This window comes from Microcaecilia unicolor, chromosome 9 (assembly GCF_901765095.1).
Source record: "Microcaecilia unicolor chromosome 9, aMicUni1.1, whole genome shotgun sequence".
In the NCBI taxonomy this organism is placed as follows: domain Eukaryota; kingdom Metazoa; phylum Chordata; class Amphibia; order Gymnophiona; family Siphonopidae; genus Microcaecilia; species Microcaecilia unicolor.
Window position 1 is genome coordinate 94,692,575 of NC_044039.1, and position 20,518 is coordinate 94,713,092.

Genomic DNA, 20,518 nt, shown 5'->3' on the forward strand with positions numbered 1-20,518 from the left:
AGAGTTCAGTTACTAGATTTCACAGCAGGTTTTAAAATGGACATTCCAAAAAAACAGACAGGCATTCTAATCAAGAAATAGAAAACTAAAAATAACCAAAGGTAGAAAATAATTTCTAATTATGGTGTTCCGAGTCTGGTTTCTGCTTTCCTCCATTTTCTCTCTCCAATTTATTTTTCTGCCTCTATGTTCAGATTAATTCATCCTTGCAGTAACAAGGAGGGAACTGAAGACTGGATAGTATCTACCAACAGTTTGTCAACTATTTCCCTCTCCTCCTGAAATCCTCTATTAATAAAAGGTCACAAGCTGAGATGTCTTAAAGAATACATATTTAATAAGTTGCAATACATATACATGGCAAATTTTAACTCAGTTGGGTTTTCAAGATTTCCACAATGAATATGCACAAGATTGATTTGCATGTACTGCTTCCATTGTATGTAAAGATCTCATGCATATTCATTGTGGAAATTTTGAAAACCCTACTGGGCTATGGCCCTCGAGGACTGTGACTGCCCACACTCCTGGTCTAGGCATGCCTATAGTAACAATCTCCCAATACAGATTAGAACACATTTGTAACCTGGCACTAGTTATGTAAGAGGGTGACCCCTTGCTGCCTATCTGTGGTAAACCAACTTTTCAAATGGAGCAGACAAAGGTTTTCAGTGCGAGAAGCTGTTAAATATCTGTTACAGGTTGTAGACAAGGAAGGAAAAATAAAACCTTTTCAAGATCTTCAAAATGAATTTGATCTCTCTCCTATCAAGCTACTATGTGACTAGCCTACCCTGAACTTCTTTGACAGAAGATAATGATTCATAGCTAAGTGGGCAATTATGCTTGGAGGCACAGGTCCAGATATGTCTCTGTCTTTCAAAAAGGCCTTCACTGGAGTATTCCCAATTTGGAATAGGCCACCTTAACAGATGCCTGGCAGAGAGAATTGTAATATGCTGTAGCAGGAGACCTTTTAAAATCTGGTTTACAAATTACTAAAGTGATATTTCATAGTGGGTTGTAAGACATTCAATGTAAGATATGCTTGCATACATAAGAACCAACTTTTCAAAATGACTGGGGGTGCTAATCCCAATAGAAATGACCCCTCCCTGGACACAGTCAAAAAGACTTTGCTCAATTTTGGGGGTGCTCAAGCACCCCAGAGCTGGCTCCTATGCTTGCAAAGCACCTCACTGGGAATACTGCACACATAACATTACTAGAGATTGATTAATGTCCAAACTTTAATGTAAAGCAAGCAACACTAGGCCCCATGTTTTGATCATGTGGTTTGGTTCAATAATTTTGGACAGCCTTATCAGCACTGCAGAGGTATACTAGGTGTTATTATAACAGCATGACCTAGTATTTGAGGTGGAGGAGCTAACACAGGTTAGATCCAAAAGGGCTATCAGATTTTTACAAAAAGGCCTTTTTGATTGTTGCCTTGTAGATGTGTATTACTAAGCTAGAAACTCCAGGAGACACCTTCGGTTATCTCAATGGAACATACAGATGACATCTTTGTTAGCCATGGAGTACACAGGGATGCATCCCATGAAAAAATTTCAAAGCAATATGGGAATTTATTTATTGTACTGGCATACCCTCTCTCATAAGGCACATACCTGTTAAATAAAAAAACTTCCGATTATGTAACTGTGGACATAACAGATGGTGGATGTTCCTATGTCAATATGTTTTGGTGGTGGGGGAGATTCAGTGGGAGAGGAGTATTTTGTTAAAAAATTAGATTGGAGTCTGTTCTAATGAAAAAGGATTTTAGGTGTTGTATTGTCACTGCATGTAAGAAACAAACAAAAAAACAAAACCACGCACTTTCTCCAATGTTTCTAATACACTGAAATTTAAGGTAGACCTTGGGAAAGTATGAAATCTTACTACGTTTTGGGATTCTGCCAGTTTTGTGACCTGAATTGGCCACTGTTAGAATACTGGCCTAGATGGACCTTAGGTCTGACCCAGTGGGGTTAATCTTATGTTAAATCTTGCTGCCACGACATGAAGAGAAAACATAACATCTACTGGCTCAAATCAGTGGCCCCCAGGGACCTTTGATCCCTGGTGTGTACTGCCCCCCCCCCCCCCCAACTTCCTTCAGCTCTGAAATAGGGCACCAATGAATTAGGAAAGAGGAGGAGAGTCTGGGACCCTGAAAGGGGAGGGGGAGCCAAGAGAACCTATGACCCCAGTAGTCTTGTATACTTTATATTCCCAGGCCCAATGTGAAGCATACATATCTAAATAACATCCCCACTGCACCCCCGCACGAGGTTCTTCCATAATTTTGAGACCAACTCACTCTTGCTCCTTAAAATAGCATCCCATGGCCCCTCAACTCCATAAAACAAAGCTACTGGAATAGGCTGACAGCAGAGCAGGCTAAAAGGGACAGAATCCTACACAAGCCTACCAGCCTGGGATGGAAAAACTAGGACCCAAGCCAGGAGGAGCAGAAAAAAAAATTATAAATCTAAAATATCTGGTTTTAAGCAACTACTATTGCCATTTAAAAAGGTTAGCTACAGTTATCTGCAGCAGGTCCCATTTTATTCCTATGAGCCCTGCTGCAGATAACTCGATCTAATCTTTAGTAAAAGACCCCCCAAGAAACTAGCGAGTCAGCATCAACACCCACTGGAGAAAGCAAGATTTACTTTTTTTTTCCCCCTCCACAATTTCAGAGATACCACATTACCCAGTTCTAGAAGCGACATTTTAAGCCTGTCCTGGATCTCTGATCACCTAATCCTTGATGGATTATGGGGCCCACAGCACTGATTTTACTGTGTAGAATCAAAGGCTACAAATACATCACTGCTTTAGAATATTAAAGTTCAAAACCAAGACTGGTGAAAGTCTCAATCCTGGAGCTGCACAACCTTGCAGCCCTGACAACTGTGTAGCTAAAACAGCAGATGCAGCAGAATCATAGGATGCTAAAGGACCCGTTTTCAGGGCTGGCTTAAACATTAGGCAAACTAGGAGGTCGCCTGGCCAACAGCTTCTAGGGGAGATGGCCAAGAACAGCTACACAAACTCAAACAGGAGACCACACTTTAACCTGCCGTGTGTGTGGGCAATTTTCAAAGAAATCCATTAACCAGCTGAATAGCTTTTGGAAATTGGTTCATTGTGTATACATGTTATGTGTGGGCATAGAAAACAAGCAACACTGGGGCTGACGGACGCACAAGCACACCAGTAGTGCTCACGAATAAAATTTAATAAGGGCTTGACTCAACACAAGTCATGTTTTGGTTGTATAGTCTGCTTCAGGAGCCTAAACAAGTAAAACACAAATCAAAAAAATAAAGTACAAAGTAATAAATAGCCATGAATACACGAAACAAATCATCTATTAAAAACACTATTATACATAAATAAAATCTTCTAGGGCCCTGTTTACTAAGCAGCGTTATAGGTGCGTTAACATCTAATGTACGTTAACCATAGGCGCCTACACAGTTAGCATGTGTGCTAATTGTAGGCACGTTAAAAATGCCAACATGCCTTAGTAAACAGGGTCCCTAGTAAGTAAAACAAGTTATACATTTCCAAACAAATAATAGAAAGGACAGATAGGGAAGGTCATTAGGAACCAATATAAACAATTCAATAAATTGAGAAATGACACTAAAATGTCTAAAGAGTATTGTAGGATAAAGTAAAATGAACTAAATAGGGTGGACAAAAGCATAAACAAAATGGCATCAAAAAGATACAGGCAGGAATTTGTTCATAACTTTAGAGAAGTGACACAAGTATCAATCAATAAATAAATAAACAAGACATTACAAAAATAGTTGATATGCAATACTGATATACAAAATATGTGTGAAAAGAAAGTGAACTAAACATAATGTAAAAAACAAATGTAAGGGTATTATGCTGAACATACAATGTAATGACACAAAATTACCTAAGCCTTGTGCCTAACAAGAGCAATCGCTGGAGAAGAATACACGAGATATTCAATTATCTAAAAGAAAGGAAGATACAAATGAAAAAAAAACAAAAAACAAAAAAAACAATGTGCCAGGAAACCAGGAAAAACCCCCCAAAGAGGCCCTTTTACCAAGCAATGGTAAAAGGTCGCCTGTGGTGGCTTCGATGCGTGGGATTGCCACGCACCGAAGCCACATTTTACCACTGCTGTGGATAAATACATATTTTTTTTTCGCAGGAGGCAGTAAATGGCTCCGCAGTAATTCAAAAATTATCGTGCAGCCATTTACTACTGGAGCCCTTACCGCCTCCTATTTAGGTGGTAGTGAGGGCTCCAGCAGACATCGAGCAGTGTAGGATATAGCTAGTATCATATAAAGCAGAACATAAACAAACATATGTCTTGAATAGATGTAACTAAGACACATAGGAAATGCACATAGAAATAAAAAGAGATGAGAGACAGAAAGGAAGAAAAGAACCAGAGAACACCAAACTAAGGGGTCCTTTTACAAAGGCGTGCTAGAGTTTTTGGCACACACTAAAAATAGTGCACTAAAGGCTAGAGATGTCCATATATTCTTATGGGCATTTCTAGCATTTAGATCACACTAAAAACGGTACCACACCTTTGTAAAAGATCCCCTAACCACACTATCCCTTTCCAGTCCAGTTTCTAATCACCTTTTTCATGTATACTATAATACGTACTATTTCTCCTGCACTCACACTACTTATGTTTAGGCTCCCTTTTACAAAGCCACGCTAGCGGCTGCCGGTGCGGTAATGCCGACACGGCCCATTCAAAGCGAATGGGCTATGTTGAGACTGACATGTGGCTTTGTAAAGACAGTGTTAGTTTGGTGTTTTTCTCTGGTTCATTTCTTCTCCCCACCCCCTTCTCCCTCTTATCTCTTGCTATTTCTTTCTGCATTTCCTTTTCTTTGTCTTAGTTACATCTAACATGTTTGTTTATGTTCTGTTTCATATCACACCAGCTTTATCTTACACCTATTTTTAATGTGTATTATTTTAATTGTTCTACTATTATAGATTCCTGAGGCAAGCTTGTTGCCGAAACACGGCCCATGTTGGGTCAAGATTTGTCGACACATCCTACTTTAGGTCAAGACTTGTCCGTGCACGTTATACCACTTGGACAATAAAAGCTTATAATTTAAGAAGCATTGGAATTTTTTATATTTGACATTTTAACCTTTTTATGATCGTCAACCTGGGACGTTTTTGTTATTTTCTTCTACCCTTTTCTATTAGCATTTTGTGTCATTTCATTGCATGTGCAGCATAATACCCTTTTTTTTATTTATTTACTTTTTTTAAACACTAGGTGATATTTAGTTTAACTTCTTTATTTTATATTAGGTGATGTCATATAATCAATTATTACATATCAACCATTTTTGTAGTGTCTTGTTTACTTTTTGATATGTATTTGTCACTACTATAAAGTTATGTACAAATTCCTGCCTGTTTTTCTGATGCCATTTTGTTCATGCTTCTGTTCACCCTATATGTTTCTAGTGCGTTTTACTTTAGCCATTTTAAGGTCCTGTTTACTAAGCCACGCTCTAGGTGAGCAAACTTTTTAGCACTATTTTTATAATAAATGGCCATGTGCTATCGCTCACGTGGTAACTTAAAAATGGTTGTGCTCTATTGACACTTACCGCCACCCCTTTTGTAAGCAGTAAGGGCTCACACAGTATACCTGCACTAACCAGGTAGTGTGCAGTAATGTAAATGCTCTAAGTGGTTAGGTCAGTAATACCCACTCTCTGCTTATGACGTGCCGTCCCCCAAAATAAAAATTTCAAAGTTACTGCTGGATACTTAACCACATCCCACAGGACCCAGAAGCCCTTTATTAAGCTGCGGTAAAAAGTGGCCTGTGGTAGTGTGGATGCATTAAATTGGCGTGCGCTGGGCCTTTTTTTTTTCACTGTGGCTAGGAAAAACAAGAGATTTTTTAAAAATGGGGAAATAAATGACTGTGCACTAAAATTAAAAGTAGCATGTACTTCCTGAGCCCTTACCGCCACCCGCTGATCTAGCGGTAAGGGCTCATGTGCTACTTGCACGGTAATCATGCAGTGCATGCCAATTTGGTCTCACTACCAATTAGAGAAGGAAACACCCCCAGCAGTAGAATATTTTCTACCACAGGGAACAGCGTGCGCCAACTTCAGAATTACCACCAGGCGCCCACACTACCCTGGCGGTAGTGCCAATTTGGCGCACATTAGCCCTACTGTTGCTTAGTAAATGGGCCCCTCAATCTTTAGCTACATTAACACAGCATAGTAAAAGGTCCTAATATCTTTACACTGACCTTGCTAGTTTTTGATCAGATAACATCTACTGCACTGAATGCAGTCACAGCCAGTATATCAAGTTACAGATTAGCAAAGGGAATTTTTGTGAAATTTACATTTTTTTGGCCATAATTAAAAACAGAGAAATTCTCAAAAAGAAAAAAAAAAACCTAGAACATAATTAACTGGGGTAAACATTTAAACGAAACAAAAAAAACACGAAAGAAATAGACTTAAAAAAAACTTATGTAATAATATGTAGTTGTTCAAAGGAATTATCTTTGGAAGTTAAATATCAAAATAAACACACCTCGACTAAACGGATGTTGATATAAGAGATAAACGAGACCACAGTTGGGAATGCCTCGTCTGTCTCACTTGCCCAGGTCTTCGGAAGAACCCCTGCCCACACATAGCAATAAGTAGATACTGGTGGGGGAGAAGCCTGGTTGGAGACTGCACACATCAGACGGAAGTTTATGCATTTAAGGCAGCGACAAGTCTCAATTAACTCCAAATCAAGAGGCAGACATCGACTGAAAACACTTACTTGTCGCTGGCCAAATAGAAGCAGATGATTCTACAGCTTGTTTACCGATGCATGATAACCGCCCGTCCTATTGAAACACTTCAACAGCTTACACACTCAAATCCGTCTAGAACGTACACAACCTCCCCTGGGCTCTTTAAATACGTTCTATAAATACTACTGTCGCTCTCTTGCAACGTCACCGTGAACACAGGAGCTGATTCGTTGGTTGTTCATGTCAAGGAGTTAGATTGAGAACGGGAGACCCAAGAAGATGGAAGAAAATAGGCGAGGGGATGACGTCAAAACGTTGAATCCAATTAGGTTAATCTATGTTTCCCCTTCCCAATCCCCGCGCAGCCGCGTCATCTAGTACACTCAAAACAAAGTAAGCAAACCTATGAGCTGCTGCATCCTCGTTGTCGTTCGTTATTTATTGTTGGTAGCGTTTTTATTTGATCTCATATATATTTTCAAACATGCTGGCTTGGGCAGCATAGGGATGTACACAAAGGAAGTATTGGTTTCATCTGTTAGAGTACTCATTTGTTCTACATGTTAATAAATCATTGTGTCATTTGGAGGTGCTGGCTATAGGGACTCACTGTATTTATGCAGAGATGTTCTCACCTGTTTTTCCTGTGCCTACATCAAAAGAAAAAGATGGCATGTGGGAACTTGCTCCTTTTTGTTTTATGGAATGCAGCGGTATATTATAAAAATGCACTTCCATTTCTTTTTTAATTACTGCTGTTTCACAGATATGTATTGAATAATGAGGTAGGGGCTTCCTTCATGCAGAAGTTCTAGCCAGAGGCAGTCTAAATGTGCCAACATTGTCCAGTTCAGCACACTGTTAGCCTCCAAGTTCATAGAAAGTTAATTATATTCAATGGAAAATAAATTTGTTGGCTCAGGCTGCATGCTATGTGAATATTTCATCACTATTTCATTATTGATACCAAATATTACGTACTAAGGGCGTTTGCTGTACACTTTCAGGCTTACTTTCGAAAGCGAAGGGCGCCCATCTTCCGACACAAATCGGGAGATGGGCGTCCTTCTCTCAGAGTTGCCCAAATCAGCATAATCGAAAGCCGATTTTGGGCACCTTCAACTGCTTTCCGTCACGAGGACGACCAAATTTCCCGGGGACGTGTTGGCAGCGTAGCGAAGGCGGGACTGGGGCGTGCTTAACACATGGGCATCCTCGGCCGATAATGGAAAAAGAAGGGCGTCCCTGACCATAGGCGCCCGGTATAAGAGGCTTGGGGAGGCTAAGCCTCCCCAGCCACAAGTGCAGCAAGGGCGGGGCGGTGGGGGCGGACTGCCCTGGGTGCAGCTCATGAGGGGATGCTGCCTTGAACATCTATCTCCCCCCCAACTGGTGCGTGCGGTCCTGCCATCTTTACCCCCCCCCCCCCCCCCGGTGCGGTGCACTGCGGTGTCCCATCCCTTTGTCTCCATCCCTCCCACCCTTCTCTCCCTGCATCCCTTATCCGTTTTTCACCATCCTTTCGCGCATTCACCTGTTTCCTCCGCTCTTTACTGCTCTCCCTCCCCGTCTCCTACTCTCAACTTCGAGGCTTCCGGAAGTTCCGGTAGCAGCAGCAGCAGCAGCAGCAATGATGTAAGCACTGCTTTCAGCCTGCCCCGGAAGCACTCTCTGTACAGCTTCCCGCATAGGCGGGACGCTGTCCCGAGAAGGCTTCCAGGGCAGGCTGAAAATCTTAGTTTCTTACCTGTAACGGTAGTTTTCCGTGGACAAAGGATCTTCTAGCCACACCCCTTGAATATACGCCACGATTACGTGCGTGACCCGGCCATCCAATAGCAACGCTTTAAAAAGAAAGCAAAGAGTTAGCGGATTCCCGCCCATACATATGGTATAAATACCCTTGACAGCTCAGACCAGTCAGTTTAATAATATAGCTACGACAACCAGGGAGGGTAGGGAGGGATGGTGTGGCTAGAAGATCCTTTGTCCACGGAAAACTACCGTTACAGGTAAGAAACTAAGATTTTTCCATGGACAGGATCTTCTAGCCACACCCCTTGAAGACTCCCAAGCCAACACAGGTAACCAAAACATGCAATCATTAACATGAAGTATAAAGTAAATCCCATGTTGGAGATCTGTTACCTGTGATAGGAGGAGGAGGACAGTTGTCGGTTACATAGCCTCCCGCAGTATTGACAGTCCAAACAATGAATCTGCCCGTGAAGCTGCATCCAAACAGTAATGCTTTGAAAACGTATGCAGAGAGGACCAGGTAGCTGCTTTACAGATATCAATAAGAGGTGCTCTATGTAGAAATGCAGTAGAGGCCGCCATTGAACGTAATTTATGAGCAGTAACATGAGGATGTGATGAATGCTGTTTATAACAAAATTTATACACTGAGTCACATATGATGATAAAGTTCGTTTTGATATTGGCTGTTGAGCCTTACTATTGTATGATAAAAAAAGCTGTGAAGGTCTATGACTATTTGATGTACGTTGCAAATAAATGGATAATGCTCTGGTACAATCCAATGTGTGTAACCTACTGTGTTGAACAGATTGATGTGGAGGAGGAAAAAACACTGGTAAAACAATAGATTGATTTATATGAAAAGAAGAAACTACCTTTGGCAGAAACTTCGGATGAGGACGTAGTATCGCTTTATCATGTAATACTTGAGTATAAGGACTGTAATATACCAGTGCATGTAATTCCCCAATTCTTCGAGCTGAAGTCATAGCTATAAGAAACAGGGTTTTCCAAGTAAGATATTGAAGGGTTGTTTCTTGAAGAGGTTCAAAAGGAGGTTCCATAAGTTTTTCTAAAACTAAATTCAAATCCCAAACTACTGGAGGTAATTGAATCGGAGGTTTAAGGTTAAATAACCCTTTCAAAAATCGTTTAGTGATGGGATGTGACATGACAGTGCAACCATCAATTGAATCATGAAAAACAGAAATCGCCGCAACATGTACCTTTACTGAAGATGCAGCTAGTTGTGAATTAGATAAAGAAAGGAAATATTCCAATAAGGAAGAAATTGAACAGGACACTGGGTCAAGTTGATGTGCTGTACACCAATGACAAAATCTTCTCCATTTTGAGGCGTAAACCATTCGAGTCGAGTGCTTCCTGGAAGCCAACAAGACTGCAAGAACTGGTTGAGAAAAAACTAATGATTGATTTGAAGATACCACGCAGTGAGCTGGAGGTGGTTGAGATTTGGGTGTAGAAGTTGACCATTGTTCTGTGAAAGAAGGTCTGGAACTAGAGGCAGAAATTGTGGTGGTCGGATAGTTAACTGGGTTAGCACAGGAAACCACACCTGTCTCGGCCAATACGGCGCTATTAGAATGAGTGATGATTTGTCTTGGAGAACTTTCTGCAACACTCTTGGAATAAGAGGGATTGGAGGGAATGCATAAAACAGAGAATTTGTCCAACGGATAGCAAATGCGTCCTCTGCTATTCTGTTCTTTGCAGGCCACCTTGAACAAAATCTCTGACATTTGTTGTTCTGTGGGGAGGCAAAAAGATCTACTAGAGGCCAGCCCCACATCTGGAACAGATCGTGAATAATTATGGTCTTCAGTGACCATTCGTGAGGTTGAAGACTCCTGCTTAACACATCTGCAATCTGATTCTCCCGACCTGGTAGATAAATTGCTTGAATCACCGAATTGAGGGAGAGAACTAGGTTCCAGAGTGTGACAGCTTCTTGACATAGATGAAGAGAACCCATACCTCCTTGCTTGTTGATGTAAAACATTGCTACTTGATTGTCTATACGAACTTGTATCACTTGGGATCGAAGAAGATGGTGAAAAGTTTGAATAGCTAATCTGACCGCCCTCAATTCTAGAAGATTGATGGAATAACTCTTCTCTTGAGTGGTCCAGCAGCCTTGTGTCGAGAAGTGGTCGATATGCGCTCCCCATCCCACTTTGGATGCGTCTGTGGTAAGAACTTTTGTTGGAAGAGGTGACTGGAAAGGCGCTCCTACCAAGAGATTGTGTTGATGTGTCCACCAAGAGAGCTGACGTTTGATTCGGGAGGATAGAAGAATCCTTGAAGTAAGTGGATCTTGATACTGAATCCACCTGTTCTTTAAATACCACTGTAAAGGTCTCATGTGCAGACGTGCTAGTGGAAGTACTGCAACTGTTGATGCCATATGACCTAACAGAATGAGAAGAACCCGAGCTGTTATGATTTTCAGTGATTGAAGATAGTGAACTAATTGGATAAGCAATTGAGCTCGAAGGAGCGGTAACTTCGCTAGAGACTCGTATGACACCAGATCCGCTCCGATGAAAGTCAATCTTTGTGTTGGGATCAAATGTGATTTTTTGTAATTGATCACTAAACCTAACTTTTCGAGAAGCACAATGGTAGTTTGTAAATCTTGAAGATTCTGCTGAGAAGACTGTGCTACAATCAGCCAATCGTCGAGATATGGGAAAAGGACAATTCCTTGTCGATGTAATTGAGCCACTGGTGCTATGACACACTTCGAGAACACCCTTGGAGCTGATGTTAGACCAAAGGGCAGAACTTTGTACTGGTAATGTTGCCCTTGACAGACAAACCGAAGAAATCGTCTTGAAGAGGGATGAACAGGAATATGTAGGTAAGCATCCTGTAGGTCTATGGCTGAAAACCATGCTCCCTGATTCAATAGAGGGAGAATGACTTGTAACGATGTCATTCGAAATCGTTGTTTTGGGAGAAACTTGTTGAGATGCCGGAGATCTAGTATCGCTCTTTGACCTCCATCTTTTTTGGGAATGAGAAAAAATCGGGAGTAAAAGCCCTTGTTTATGTCGTGAGCAGGTACAATCTCTATAGCATTGAGTTGAAGAAGTCTGCATACTTCTTGACGTAATTGAAACAGTTGAGAACTGGGGACATGGAGATGTGTAGATGATCGAAAAGGTGGGGTTTGTGAAAATACCAGAGAATAACCATGTTGAACAATCTCCAGAATCCACTTGTCTGTTGTTATTGATCTCCAAGCAGGGAAAAAATGTTGAATCCTGCCCCCCACCGGATGTTGGGTCTGGGAAGGGTCAAAAAGATGGTGTAAGCTTTTGCGTCTGATGTGGTTGAATAGGCTTCTGAGAACGCCTTTCTCTAACCGGTCTAGGATGAAAATTGTATCGGTGATACTGAGATTTAAAATGAGAAGTTGACCGTTGAGGAGGAAAAGATTTCCTTTGAAAAAATCTATTCTTAGTATTAAAATAAGGCAAGCGTTTATAGTTTGATTTTGAAGGCTGTTGTTTATCCTGCTCTAACGTATCTAACGTTGTACAGTCCTCTTTAAGACCCTCAATTAACTGTTTTACTTTATCTCCAAACAAAGAATCCCCAAGACAAGGAGCATCAGCTACCTTGTCATGAACATCTTCTCCTAATGCCGACGCTCTTAGCCATGACAAACGTCTGGATGCAATAGAAGTAGCCGCAGTTCTGACCGAAGTGTCAAACTGATCATGAATAGTTCGGATCATTTGTTTAGAACTGTCTTCTAAATTCAGCAGAATTTGCTGAAAAAGTGGCATGTTCTGTTGCTGAATCAATGATTGTAATTTAGATAAGTCTTCCATGATGGTATAAAGGTATTCAATCTGATGGAACATGTGAATCGCAATACGTGCTGACAACATGGAAGACTGAAAAGTTTTCCGTGCTAGAATGTCCATAAATTTCAAATCTTTTGGTGGTGGATGGTTGGTGATATCTTTCTGTAACTTACTTCGTCTCATGGCTGATTTGACTACCAAAGATGCATGAGGAAGTTGCAACTTTTCATGACCCAGAGAATCCTGAACCTTATATTTATTATCTAACGACCTTTGTGTAGGTCTAATTGAATAAGGTGTGGACCAAACTAATTTTTGATGATCTTGAAGCACCTGCGGTATAGGCAAGGCTATTGATTGCTTGACTAAATTTAAATATTTAGTGACAGATCTTTTACCTTCAGAAATCTCCCCTTGAGATGTAAGGGGTATATGCAAAGTAGTCACTAATTTGTGTAAAAATTTTGTATAAGACTCATCTTGAACAGGAAGAGTCTCTTCCTGAGACGTGGAAGGAATAGGTGGAAGCACAGGTAAATCTTGTCCTGTGGTAGTCTTGTGTGAATGATGCGAAGAATCCACTGAAGGAGGTGGTGAATTTACTAATGACTTCACTGACAATTCGTCTTGCACCAAAGGTGAAGGAGAAAAGGCACATAATTGCTGTCTCTGAGGTGAATGAGGTAGAGAAATTGAGTCAGAATGAACTGCAGGCTGCTGTATTTTTTGCTGGTTTTCTAACAACTTCGTTAGCAAATCCACTATTTTCAATTGTGTAGTGGAAGAAGTGGAAGAACGCCCTCTAGAGGAGGCATGAGAAATAGACCGAGTCGATCCCCTGCATCTAACAGAGCGGGAGGGTGATCGAGCCTGCCTTCTGCATCGCTTTTTCTGAGGAGTAGCAGATGAAGAAGAAGAAGAACTGGATTGGACAGTGCTTCTGCCTCGAGGAAAACACTCATATCTTGAGGAATGTCGATGGTGCCGTGCACTAACCTGCCTGGCATCGATCATGGATCCATTGCTCGAAGTCGAGCTGGCTGACCTTTTACGACGTCGAGGGTTGTCATGACGATGTCGAGCATCAGCTGATCTCGAAGATCTATGATGCCAACGTCGATCTCGAGAACTGACCTCGATGTCAGTGACTTCTCTCCTCGAAGTCTGCTGTCCATTTTGTATTGAAACAACCTGATCCCCGGGCACTGAGGCAAGGGGGAGAGCAGGAATGGACGCCTCCTGATCCCCGGGCACTAAGGCAAGGGGGAGAGCAGGGAGAATGGCCACATCCTGAAGCGTTGAAGCTGCTGCTGTTGTGGCCGCCATATGTGGTGAAGCTTTGTCAGAGGAGCTGACCGATCGAGTTTCAGACTGAGACGCTGTTAGATACTGTTGTAATTTAAACGCCCTAATGTCCAAAGATTTCTGAGACATATTTTTACAAGCAAAACAGGACTTGGTATCGTGATGTTCACCTAAACACCTCAAACATCTAAAATGTGTATCTGTGAGAGATAATTTACGGGGGCATGTAGCGCAAGCCTTAAACCCCGTTTTCTTTTGAGACATAACGTGATAAATTTAAATTAATTGACTGACTAACTGAGTAAATAGTAAAAACCGGGTCGCTGTCAATCGCGGAAAAAATAAAACTGACTGGTCTGAGCTGTCAAGGGTATTTATACCATATGTATGGGCGGGAATCCGCTAACTCTTTGCTTTCTTTTTAAAGCGTTGCTATTGGATGGCCGGGTCACGCACGTAATCGTGGCGTATATTCAAGGGGTGTGGCTAGAAGATCCTGTCCATGGAAAAGTAGCACTTACATTGCTGCTGCTGCTGCTACCAGAAGCCTCGAAGATGAAGTTGAAAGACAACGACGTGACAGGAGTGGAGGAGGAGAGCAATACCGCACTAGTCCGGGGAGGGGGGGGGAAGCGATGTCAGCCAGCCAGACCAAAGGGAAAGGAGGGGATGGAGAGAGGAGGATGTGATGCCACATCTAAGGGGACGAGGAAGGAAGGAAAGCAATGGCAGGGCAGGGGAATAGGAAAAGGGGGTGGAGAAAGGAGTGAGAGTGATGGTAGTCTAGATCTAAGGGAAGCAAGAAGGGGAGGGAAGAGAAAGGCGGGATGCATGAGGGAGAGGAGACTGGGAAAAAGCTGGGGAGGGGGAGAACAAGATGCAGTATTATGAAGCAGGGGAGAGAGATACCGGCCCTGGGTTTGGAGTGCAAGAGAGAGGGAGAAGGAAGGAAGGGTGAAGAACATGGGAAGGCATGGGGATACAGAGCAAATGTTGAACATGGGAGAATAGGGACAGAGACACAGAGGGGAGGTTATGGATAGGAGAGAGAGGGAGTAAGATGGAATGACAGTGAACATGGAGAGAAAAAAAGTCAAATAGACAGGAGATAAGCAGAAGATGGATATGGATGGGGAACAGAGTGGAGAGAGAAAGATGGTGAGAAGGGGAGATGCTGGAATGCATCATATAAAAAGGAGAGAGGGAGGGACATGCTGGATAGAAGGGAGAGAAAAGGCAGGCAGTGGATGAAAGGGGCAGAGAAAGTTGGCAGACACTGGATGAAAGGGAGAGAGAAAGAGAGCAGATGTCGGATGGAAGGGAGAGAGTGAAGAGAAGACGAGGAAAGCAGAAACCAGAGACGACAAAGGTAGAAAAACAGATTTATTTATTTGCTTTGGAATAAAGTAGTATTGTGGCTGTGGTGATAAATAGAAAATGAAAATATGGTGAACTTTTTGTTGGACTAATTTTAATACATTTTTTACTAACTTTCAGAGACCAAATCCTCCATCCTTAGGTCAGCAGTATACTGTACTGACCTGAGGAAGGAGGTTTTCGCCTCTGAAAGCTAATTGAAAAATGTATTAGTCCAATAAAATGGTATTATCTTATTTTCTATTTTTTTGTTTTATTTCTATTTGTTAATTTGTAAAGTGGTGTTGCATTGTATTCAGGATCTGGCCTCTTGGGGGTTCAGTTTAATTTTAGTTTGTGGTTACTTATTCTATACTTGGTGAGGATGTATCGATGTTCTATATTTGTGAAAAAGACATGGTTTTCTGTTGGCAGAATAACTTTTACTAATGTCTTGGTTAGTTTTACAATGGGTGTATTCAGTGGTGTGCTGGTAAATTTTTAACAACAGGCTCTCTCCCCGGTCCACCTCGGCGCCCCCCCATCCACCGCTGCGCCCACCCACCCACCTCTGCGCCCCCCCCCCCAAAAAAAAATTTGCAGAGCTGGCCATAGCCAGGGGGAGGGGGCAATGCATTACTCTCTCCAGGAAAAAAAATTAAATGATCCCAGGTTCCAATCTAATTCATGTTTAATATGGGATAAAATGCCATAAATAAGTAAATAAATATAAACTTTTAACGTTCAGCACCTAATTCTCAAAGTGGACATATTCCAAACACTATAATGAAAATAAAATTATTTTTTTCTACCTTTGTTGTCTGGTGACTTTGTTTCTCTGATCATGCTGGTCCAGTATCTGATTCTGCTGCTCTCTATCTGTTCCCTTGACTCCGTTTCCAGGGCTTCCTTTCCATTTATTTCTTTTCTTTCCTCCTTTCTTCTTCATTTGTGATCCTCCGCAGACTTGACTGTCCAGTGGATCTAGCTTCTTCCTATTTTCTCCATCCATGTGCAGTTTCTCTCCTCAATTCCTTTTCCCTCATCTAATCTCCTTCCTCTATCTTCCCTCCATGTCCAGCATTTCTTCTCTCTCCCTTCCCTCCCCTCCATCCATGTCCAGAATTTCTCTTGCTCTCCCCTCCATCCATGTCCTGAAACTCTCCTCTCTCCCCTGCCCCCCTCTCCCCATCCATGCCCAGCAAATCTCTCCCCTGCCCCCTCTCCCCATCCATGCCCAGCAAGTCTCTCCCCTGCCCCCTCTCCCCATCCATGCCCAGTGATTCTCCTGCCTCCCCTGCCCTTCCCTCCCGCTCCCAAACATGTCCAGCAAACATGTCCTTCGCCCCCACCCTCCCCTCCCGCTCCCATCTGTCTTTTTTAATTATCTCCGTCGAAGCCCGCGCTATTTAAAGCCCTGCTGCGTGCAGGCCGTCTCTCCAGGCTTCCCCTGCTTGCTTCGGTGATGTTCGTGCCCTTAGTCCCGCCTTCACGGAAAAAGTAAATGACGTCAGAATGACGTCAGAAGGCGGGACTAAGGGCGTGAATGTCACCGAAGCAAGCAGGGGAAGCCTGGAGAGACGGCCTGCATGCAGCAGTGCTTTAAATAGCGATTTCGACGGAGGTAATTTAATAAGTCAGATGGGAGCGGGAGGGTGGGGGCGAAGGACATCGTTGGACATGCTTCGGAGCGGCAGGGGAGGTAAGCATGGCCTGTGATGGCGCCCTCCTGCCATGCTTACCTCCCCTAATGGAGCCGGCCCGCCCCCAACATCAACCGGTTCGCAAGAGCTGTCAAAATTTAACAAGCGGCTCTTGCGAGCCGGACAGACCCAGCTCCAGCACACCACTGGGTGTATTGATGTTCTAGTGCTCACTGCAGTGTTTAAGATGCTGCCTTTCCTAGGTACACCCTCGTTGTATGACTCGTGGATTATTACTAAAAATAATATTTTCATATAGAGGAGGGGGTGTTAAAAAATGATGGGCCCCGGGTATCAAATATGCTAGGTACACCACTGGCAACCAACCTTCACATAATAAAAAACTGCTGGCTATCTACCCAGCAACAAGCAACAGGGGGATCTGAGAGACCCTGCCTTCTTTGCAGCAGTTTCTCCTGGGTGGTACTTGTAACTTTTCACATTTGGGATGGGACACCCTTCACTCCTCTAGATATTAACCCTGAGCAGATCACTGACACCTATAATGCGAAGTCTAGTCGCCAGATGCTACTTCACTAATGTGACCATTTCGTTTTGGGATTTTTGCATGGATGGAAATAGCAGTGTTTAATAATTGATAACATTTTTGAATAGTATACATTGGTTAGTATATGCTTTGAGCAACCACTTTATTTTTTGACATATGATACATATCTAATATCTATATTTAATAAAAGGTATTAATTGTGACTATTTTATTTTTACTTATTTTTTTTCTGTGTTGTCAGACAATTATGGATGTAAGCCCCACCCCTAACCCCACCCCCTTTAGCCTCCCCAAACAGTTGGGCCACTGACCGCCTATGTCCCTGACGAACACTTGGCCGACTTTACTTGGTCCATTTTTTCTTGCGACCAAGCCTCAAAAAGGTGCCCGAACTGACCAGATGATCACTGGAGGGAATCGGGGATGACCTCCCCTTACTCCCCCAGTGGTCACCAACCCCCTCCCACCCTAAAAAAAAAAAAACTTTAAAAAATTTTTTTGCCAGCCTCAAATGTCATACCCAGCTCCATGACAGCAGTCTGCAGGTCCCTGGAGCAGTTTTAGTGAGTGCAGTGCACTTCAGGCAGGCGGACCCAGGCCCATCCCCCCCCCCCACCTGTTACACTTGTGGTGGTAAATGTGAGCCCTTCAAAACCCACCAGAAACACACTGTACCCACATGTAGGTGCCCCCCTTCACCCCTTAGGGCTATGGTAGTGGTATACACTTTTGGGGAGTGGGTTTTTTGTGGGGGGTTGGGGGGCTCAGCACACAAGGTAAGGGAGCTATGTTCCTGGGAGAAATTTATGAAGTCCACTGCAATGCCCCCTAGGGTGCCCAGTTGCTGTGAGGGGGCATGTGAGGGGGACCAGCGCACTATGAATGCTGGCTCCTCCCATGACCAATGGCTTGCATTTGGTCGTTTCTGAGATGGGCGTCCTCGGTTTCCATTATCGCCGAAAACCGGGGATGACCATCTCTAAGGACGACCATCTCTAAGGTCAACCTAAATGTTGAGATTTGGGCGTCTCCGACCATATTATCGAAACAAAAGATGGATGCGGTAAGTACTGTATGCATACCGCAAGTTAAACACCACTACCACAGGGCGCACTAAGGCATCCCACAGTAGCTTTGGGATAAGCATGTGCTTCCCATGTGCTACAAAATAGATTTTATTTTTTAGCGCTGGGGGTGTGTTCGGGGGAGAGGGGAGAGTAGGTGTGTACTGTGCTAGTCAGTTAGTCAAGCTACAGCACTGTGCACCAACCAATTAGCATGTGGTTAGCACATAAGCCCTTACCACCTAGAAAATAGGTGCTCACATGATAATGGCTATGTGCTATTGAAAAAATTAGTGCATGGCCATTAATGGGAATTATGTAAAACTGGCCATTTTACTGCCTCATTAAAAGAAAGACCCATTCTATGGATAGTGATGATCACTTTTTAGCGCAACTTAGTAAAAGGGCCCCTAAGTTTGTACCAGAGGGAATGGATAAATTTCAGAATTTTGAAAGATTTCAAATTATATAAAAAGGGGCATTTTTGATTTGACATTTAAATCTGATTCTGGATGGTTTGCTGAAAATGTTCAAAAATCAGGTGGCGAACATGGCCATTCTTGAACCAGAAAAACGTCTATCTTTTTATTTAAAAAATGGCCATTTCCTAGACGTTTTGTGCTCAGTGAGGTTTTACTTTTGTGATCATTAAAAAAAAAAAAAAGTCCAAGGGAAAAACGCACAAAAACAAGCTATTGGGACATCTGGGGGGGGGGGGGATGGACAGCATTTTTAGTAGACTGGTCATATAGACATGACAGCAGAGCAGTGGGGCACCATAGGGGGTGCTGCAGTGGACTTCACATAATGGTCCTAGGCACACATCTCACCGATACCCCCATATATTGTATGGTGAGCCCTTCAAAATGCACCAAAAAACCTGTACCCAACTGTACACCACTACAATAGTCCAGGATCATCTCTATGCGGACGACACCCAGCTGTATCTCTCCACACCAGACATCACCGCGGAGACCCAGGCAAAGGTATCGGCCTGCTTAACCGACATTGCTATATGGATGTCCAACCGCCACCTGAAACTGAACATGTCCAAGACTGAGCTCATCGTCTTTCCACCAAAACCCACTTCTCCTCTTCCTCCACTTTCTATCTCAGTGGAAAACACCCTCATCCTCCCCGTCTCATCTGCCCGCAACCTCGGAGTCATCTTTGACTCCTCCCTCTCCTTCTCAGCACACATCAAGCAGATAGCCAAGACCTGTCGCTTCTTCCTCTTCAACATCAGCAAAATTCGCCCTTTCCTCTCTGAACACACCACCCGAACTCTCGTCCACGCTCTCATTACCTCCCGACTTGACTACTGCAACTTACTCCTCACCGGACTCCCACTTAGCCATCTATCCCCCCTTCAATCTGTTCAGAACTCTGCTGCACGTCTTATATTCCGCCAGAACCGATATACTCATATCACCCCTCTTCTCAGGTCACTTCACTGGCTTCCAATCCGATACCGCATTCAGTTCAAGCTCCTCCTTCTTACCTACAAATGTACTCAATCTGCTGCCCCTCACTACCTCTCTACCCTCATCTCCCCTTATGTTCCCACCCGAAACCTCCGTTCACAGGACAAATCACTCCTCTCAGTACCCTTCTCCACCACTGCCAACTCCAGGCTCCGCCCATTCTGCCTCGCCTCACCCTATGCCTGGAACAACCTTCCTGAGCCCCTACGTCAAGCCCCCTCCCTGCCCATCTTCAAGTCTCTGCTTAAAGCCCACTTCTTCAATGCTGCCTTCGGCACCTAACTCTTACCTTCAGGATATCCGGACTGCCCCAAATTGACTGCCCCCATCGTATCGTCTACTCACTTGTCCTTTAGATTGTAAGCTGTTTGAGCAGGGCCTGTCCTTTTATGTTAAATTGTACAGCGCTGCGTAACCCTAGTAGCCTTTAGAAATGTTAAGTAGTAGTAGTAGTAGTTATACCTGCAGGTGCCACCGATATGTGAGTATAGTAGGTTTTTGATGGATTTTGGAGGGCTCACACTTTCCACCACATGTGTATCAGTTAGAGTGGGATATGGGTCTGGGTCCCCTTCTCTACAGTACACTGCACCAACAACTAGGGTACACCAGAGACCTGCTTGCTGCTCTAATAAGACTGGCCATATCATCTGAAGCTGTCATAGAGAC

The 20,518-nt window shown here is 43.2% G+C and overlaps 1 protein-coding gene across 3 annotated transcripts in view; it reads right to left on the reverse strand.

The window, feature by feature from the left end:
- The window catches only part of KRAS (KRAS proto-oncogene, GTPase), a 170,610-nt gene extending 163,639 nt beyond the window's left edge, over positions 1-6,971 (reverse strand). For all 3 annotated transcript variants that reach the window (XM_030214516.1, XM_030214517.1, XM_030214518.1), the window contains exon 1: positions 6,859-6,971. The gene's annotated coding sequence lies outside the window, so the exon portion shown is untranslated. The remainder of the gene's footprint in view (positions 1-6,858) is intronic.
- Between the last annotated feature and the right edge of the window lie 13,547 nt (positions 6,972-20,518).